Source organism: Anolis carolinensis, chromosome 3, assembly GCF_035594765.1.
Source record: "Anolis carolinensis isolate JA03-04 chromosome 3, rAnoCar3.1.pri, whole genome shotgun sequence".
In the NCBI taxonomy this organism is placed as follows: Eukaryota; Metazoa; Chordata; class Lepidosauria; order Squamata; family Dactyloidae; genus Anolis; species Anolis carolinensis.
Genome location: NC_085843.1, coordinates 189,225,670 through 189,231,669, shown reverse-complemented (window position 1 = coordinate 189,231,669; position 6,000 = coordinate 189,225,670).

The window sequence follows — 6,000 nt, the reverse complement described above, 5'->3', positions numbered from 1 at the left end:
CCCCCCCCCCCGCTGTCTTATGATGTATTCAGCACGGTTTTCATCCGCGCGCGCATTTGTTTTGGGGTTTTGAATGACTCACGACCTGTTAGGATCGCAACCTATCGGGGTAGCAGAGTTTGAGAGCAGTGTTCCTTGAGTTTATTTGATGCTTTAGGCAGGCAAAGGTCAAGCAAACTTCTTTAGAAATACAGTAGTGAAGAGACACAAGACGCCTGATTTAATTTGATTCAATCTGATTCATAAATAGCAATGGTATTCAGAGTAGTTTAATTAAATAAATTGTCTTGCCACTTATCCAAGACTCACTTATCCAACATTCTGGATTATCCAACACATTTTTGTAGTCAATATTTTCAATGCATCATGATATTTTGGTGCTAAATTCATAAATACAATAATTACATAGCATTACTGCGTGTTGAACTACTTTTTCTGTCAAATATAACATGATGTTTTGGTGCTTAATTTGTAAAATCATAACCTAATTTGATGTTTAATAGGCTTTTCCTTAATGCCTCTTTATTATCCAACATATTCGCTTATCCAACGTTCTGCCAGCCCGTTTATGTTGGATAAATGAGACTTTACTGTAGTTAGAAGATGTCAGTAAGAAATGTTTACCACAAATACCACCAAATGGCCAGCAACAAAACAAGCCCTTCGCCTTCCTGGGGATGCAAAGGAAATCAATTGACCAGGAACTCACACATGCAGACAGGGCAATAAAACTTTAGGAACAGTCCTGGATGTGGGGATCTGAGATGGTGTTTTATTTCAGTATGATTTTGATAGATGGACATTTGTTGTTTGTTGTTTTGATAAATGTCAGGATGAAACAAGATGAAAGAAGGAGGGGGTGTGAGAACAAGGATGTTTGTGAAGTGGATTGTATCTGGAAGAAAGTTATAAATACCTCATGTGAAACCTCAGTCAGTGTTCCACTCCTTTTCATGATGGTCACCCACAGCTCTGTTTGCAAATAAATGTGTATTTCTATCCCCTCTGCCTCCTAGGTCCTTTATTGTAAAACCGGCACTAGGGGGTTCTGCAAGGTTTGCCTTCTTTAAAAAGGGGTATTGCATCCAAGCCTCAACAGTAGAGTCTCGCTTATCCAACATAAAACGGGCTGGCAGAATATTGGATAAGCGGAAATGTTGGAGAATAAGGAGGGATTAAGGAAAAGCCTATTGAAGATCAAATTACATTATGATTTTACAAATTAAGCCCCAAAACATCATATCTTACAAGTCTGCCACTTGTTTGGGAGTGTGGCTGCACTTGTGTTGTTGTTGGGCAAGTTGGCCTGCTGCACATTGCTGCCTAGAGAACCCTGTGGATCCAGGCGGGAGGCAGACTGGTTTTAATAATACAGAACGTTGGATGAGTGAAGGTTGAATAAGCGAGACTCTACAGCAGGGGTCCTCAAACTTTTAAAGCAGAGGGCCGGTCCACAATCCTTCAGACTGTTGAGGGGCCGAATGATCATTTGAAGAAAAAAAATGAACAAATTCCTATGCACACTGCATATGTCTTATTTGTAGTACAAAAACAACAACAACAACAATGAAAGAAAAATACAATATTTAAAAAGAAAAACAATTTTAACCAACTCAAACCGATCAGGATTTCAATGGGAAGTGTGGACATGCTTCTGGTCAATAAGATAGTCAAGTTAATTAGATTATTGTTGTTGTGTGCCTTCAATTCATTTCCGATTTTGGGCGAGCCTAAGTCAAAAATTTATTTATTTATTATTTATTTATTTACTACATTTATATCCTGTCCTTCTCACCCCGAAGGGAACTCAGAGCGGCTTACAATTTATATCTATATACAACATATTATATTATTAACATAGAACAATATTAGCATTATATATTACTATATTGAATTATACCACTATACTGTAATATTATCAGTAATAGTACATGTAATATATAATATATAATTAATATTATTATATGGTATTATTAGTATTACATTGTATTACATCATAATATTTCTATCAATATTATATGTATATACAATATTATATTATTAAAACTGATATAAAAATATTATATTATAAAACTGAGGGCAGGGGCCAGGTAAATGACCTTGGAGGGCCGTATCCGGTCCCCGGGCCTTAGTTTGGGGACCCCTGCTCTACAGTAACAATGTTTCTTTCTTATAACTTCATGTATTCAATGATACAGGCACATTTCTTTTTGGCAGGATAAAACTTCAAAAACATTTAGAGAGTTTGTATCTTAAAACTTATAAAAACTTTAACTGTTTCTTCATAAACTATGTTGCTTTATACTGTTCTCTTTAATAAGAGTTTACTTTGGGGGGGGGGGGGACACAAACCCCAACAGTTTCTAGCTTCTAACGTAACATTGGCTTTTGCACCCTAAAAGACTTTTATACTCAAACTGGCTCAAGACTCGACTGACTCCAGGCTCAGCTAACTTCAACTGCCATCCCTTTTAAAACTGAACATTAATCTAAACCAGTGGTTCTCAACCTGTGGGCTGCGGCCCAACATTGGGCCACAAGAATGAAAATCCTTCCTCTATTTTTTTATTTTATTAATTTTATTTCCGCTCCTTTCCCCAGAGCTGACCATTGCACTGGATAGACCACATCAGCCCTAGATTATTAAATATGGTTTTCTGTGGGTGAGCAGATGGCGACTTCTTGATGACATATGTTCTGTATCAGAAACTAGAGCTGATGTGGTCTATCCAATGCAAGTTTCTGAATGAGCACCCCAAATAACCAAACCAAGTTGACCAAAAACTGATTCGTAACCCTTTTGGTACTAATGTTGGAGAGAGGTCCGTGTTCAAAGTGAGCCCCGGTCAAAATGGGCCCTGATTTAAAAAAGTTGGGAACCCCTGATCTAAACAGTCTCTGAGTCAATCACATGATTGCAGCCCCACCCACTGCTTAAGTACAAAGAGATAAGGAAACTGCAAATCAAATAAGACAAATACTTCAGGATATAATATGACATATTTCAAAAACTGACAAACATCAAATTGAGGAGGCTTGAGAATGTTGCTTTCTCCAACTATTTGTACTAGGGTTATGCGATCCATTAAAAAATGTTTCAAAACTCATTACAAAATTAGGGGGTGCTGGCGTTTTGTTTCTAAAGTGTTTCTGAACTATCGCTAGTGAAAATGTCGCTACTATAACAGAAGTAAGGAAATGTTAATTTTTCTTTATAGTAATTGTGCAAGTGGGGAAACCTCAGGGACTCCTTTCTCCTTCATTTTACAGCTGTTGGGGTGAAACTTGCTACATTTACCACTGTTAGCCCATCAGGTTTCAGAACGTTTCACGTATCCACAAATTTGGGGGGAATTTTCAAAATTTCTGTAAACAATATATTTTTTAAAAAACTACAAGAGCTATCTCCTTAAATTTTCTATACATTGACACAAGATAGCGGGATCATTTCCCCCAACTTTCAGAAATATTCATATATCTAGTGGTTTTAGGGATTTAAAAAAAAATTCTGACAAAAACGTGTTTTTAAAAGCCACAACAGCTATCTCATTGAATGTTTCTCATATTAACCAATAGAACAGTGGTTCTCAACCTGTGGTCCCCAGATGTTTTTGGCCTTAAACTCCCAGAAATCCTAACAGCTGATAAATTGGCTGGGATTTCTGGGCATTGTCAGCCAAAAACATCTGAGGACCCCAGGTTGAGAACCACTGCAATAAAACTTCCATTTAGGGATTTCTTCCCAGCCCAACACAGAGATTTACTTACTCGAAGTATCTGTCCTTTGCAGATTCAGCAATTTATTGGAATTCTTGCTGGTTGCTGCTACAGAGGGACAAATTTCTCCCCTCGCCTGATTGGGGCTTTTTATTGCTGAGCAGAATTCTGTGAAATGTAGTTAGGGCAGGACCTTTTGAATTCTAAGGTTGGAAGAAAAGGAAGAGCAGAAGAGAAGTACAAATAGCACAGTGGTTAATGACACAACTAGACTCAAACAGAAAGGACATCCAGTTGATGACATGCTCAGAAGTGAAAGGAAAGTCAAAGCTGCATAACATGTATTGTAGGTTATGAAATATGAGGAGCATGTGTCTGGCAAAGCTAGACATAATAACACAGGAAGTGGAATGTATAAACACTGCAATGTTGGAGTGAGTGGGCTAAAGGGCACAGGAATGGGATACTTTCCATCTGATAATTACACAGGGTTTTACTCAGGAAAAAATAAAATCTAAGAAATTGCATTGTGTGAATAGGACAGATGTAGCAAACACAAGGGATTAAATGCCCGGTCTAACCAAATATCAATTCTTTAGGGAAAACCTATAACCATAATCCAAGCTTATGCTCCAAATGCAGAGGAATAAGAGAAAAAAAGTTAAAAGATCCTACACTGGAATCCAGGAGGAAGCAGGTTAGGTTGGTATTTGTAAGCGATTAGAACAACAGGAAACGAGTAGGACCAAACGTTGAATTTGGTATGGGATCAAGAATTAAAGCAGGAGAGTTATTGATTGCATTTTGTGGGTCCAACAAGATTATAAATTGCAAACACATTCTTCAAGCAACCAAAGATGTGACTATATATGGAGATCACCAGATGGCCGATATAGAATTCAAACAGCCTACATAACTGGATGCAGATTGCGATACAGAGCATGAACTGCTAATACTAAAAATTAGAGTAAAGCTAAATAATAACATTGGATCAATAATTGTGACAAAATGTAACTTGGAAAACATCCCTGCAGATTTTAAACATAATGTAAAAATATATATTTTCTCTATGAAGCCTAATTGACCAGGAGCCAGAAGAACTCTAGATTAAAGCCAAGGACATTGTCAGGAGGAATGCAGAAATACACTATCTGCAGCCAAAAATAAAGAGTCTCAATGGATGACAGATTAAACTCTCTGGGCCATTCAATAGTTGGGAGGCAAAAAGAAAAGGGAACAGAAATGTATTCAGAATCTGAATGCAACTCTTTAGTGACTTGTGTGCAGAAACAAGAAGAACTATCACAATAAATGCAGAGAAATAAATGATACAACAAATAAATTCCGTGAAACCAAAGAGAGAATTTAAACCAAAAGTTCAAAACCTCTGACCCAGCAGGGAAGTATATTATATGACCAAGTAGAAATAAAAACTTAATGTAAACAATACACAGAAATGGTTGTAAACGTGAAGTAGAAGTCGCACTCAGAGCACTTAGGAAGAAATACTACTGTAGTACTAGATAAAATCTGTCACAAATCTGGAAGACAAAATGATAACCTACAGATTGGAAATGCTCAATTTGCATTCCAATTTGAAAGAAAAGTGATACCAGTAACCTACAAGAATAAAACCACTAAACCAAACCAACACACAAAACTTACATACAAAAGCAAAACTAATGAATGTAAAACTAATCTACTGACCTCTCACTCTCCATTTGATGAGTTTTTAGTTCTGACTAGTCTACTCCCTTTAAGAAATACTGTACTTCTGCATATTACTAGTTCATAAGTCCCAAAGTCAATCCCCCTATTCTATATTAATCAATAAATCACGAATCTCTCTTCAAAGTTAGAAAAACACTTTGCTTAATCAGCCTAACCAATTTCTTAATCTTAATTGTTTCACAAATTTTTGTTAGCCTTTATAATATATTCCAGACATCTATTTTCCATTTCATTGTACATTCAGAAACGTACAGAAGATCCTCTTCCTCTTCTTCACTTCTCTATCGTTGTATTGTATATAAATGTTCCCATGACAGTAGTCACTCAGCACTGCACAATCATGAATCTGCTATCTTATAAAGTTAGCTACTGCTTTTCTATGTGGATTTTGTTGTTTAGCCTCGAGACAGGCCTGTTGGTAGATCTTATCAATCTGTTTGCTAAAGCCTTTATGTACAGCTTCCAGGGAAATTTTCTCAAATCTTGCTGTCTGCTGCTGGGTTTTGGATTCCAATTTCACCAAATTCTGGCTTGTCTGAATTGGGTCCCCAG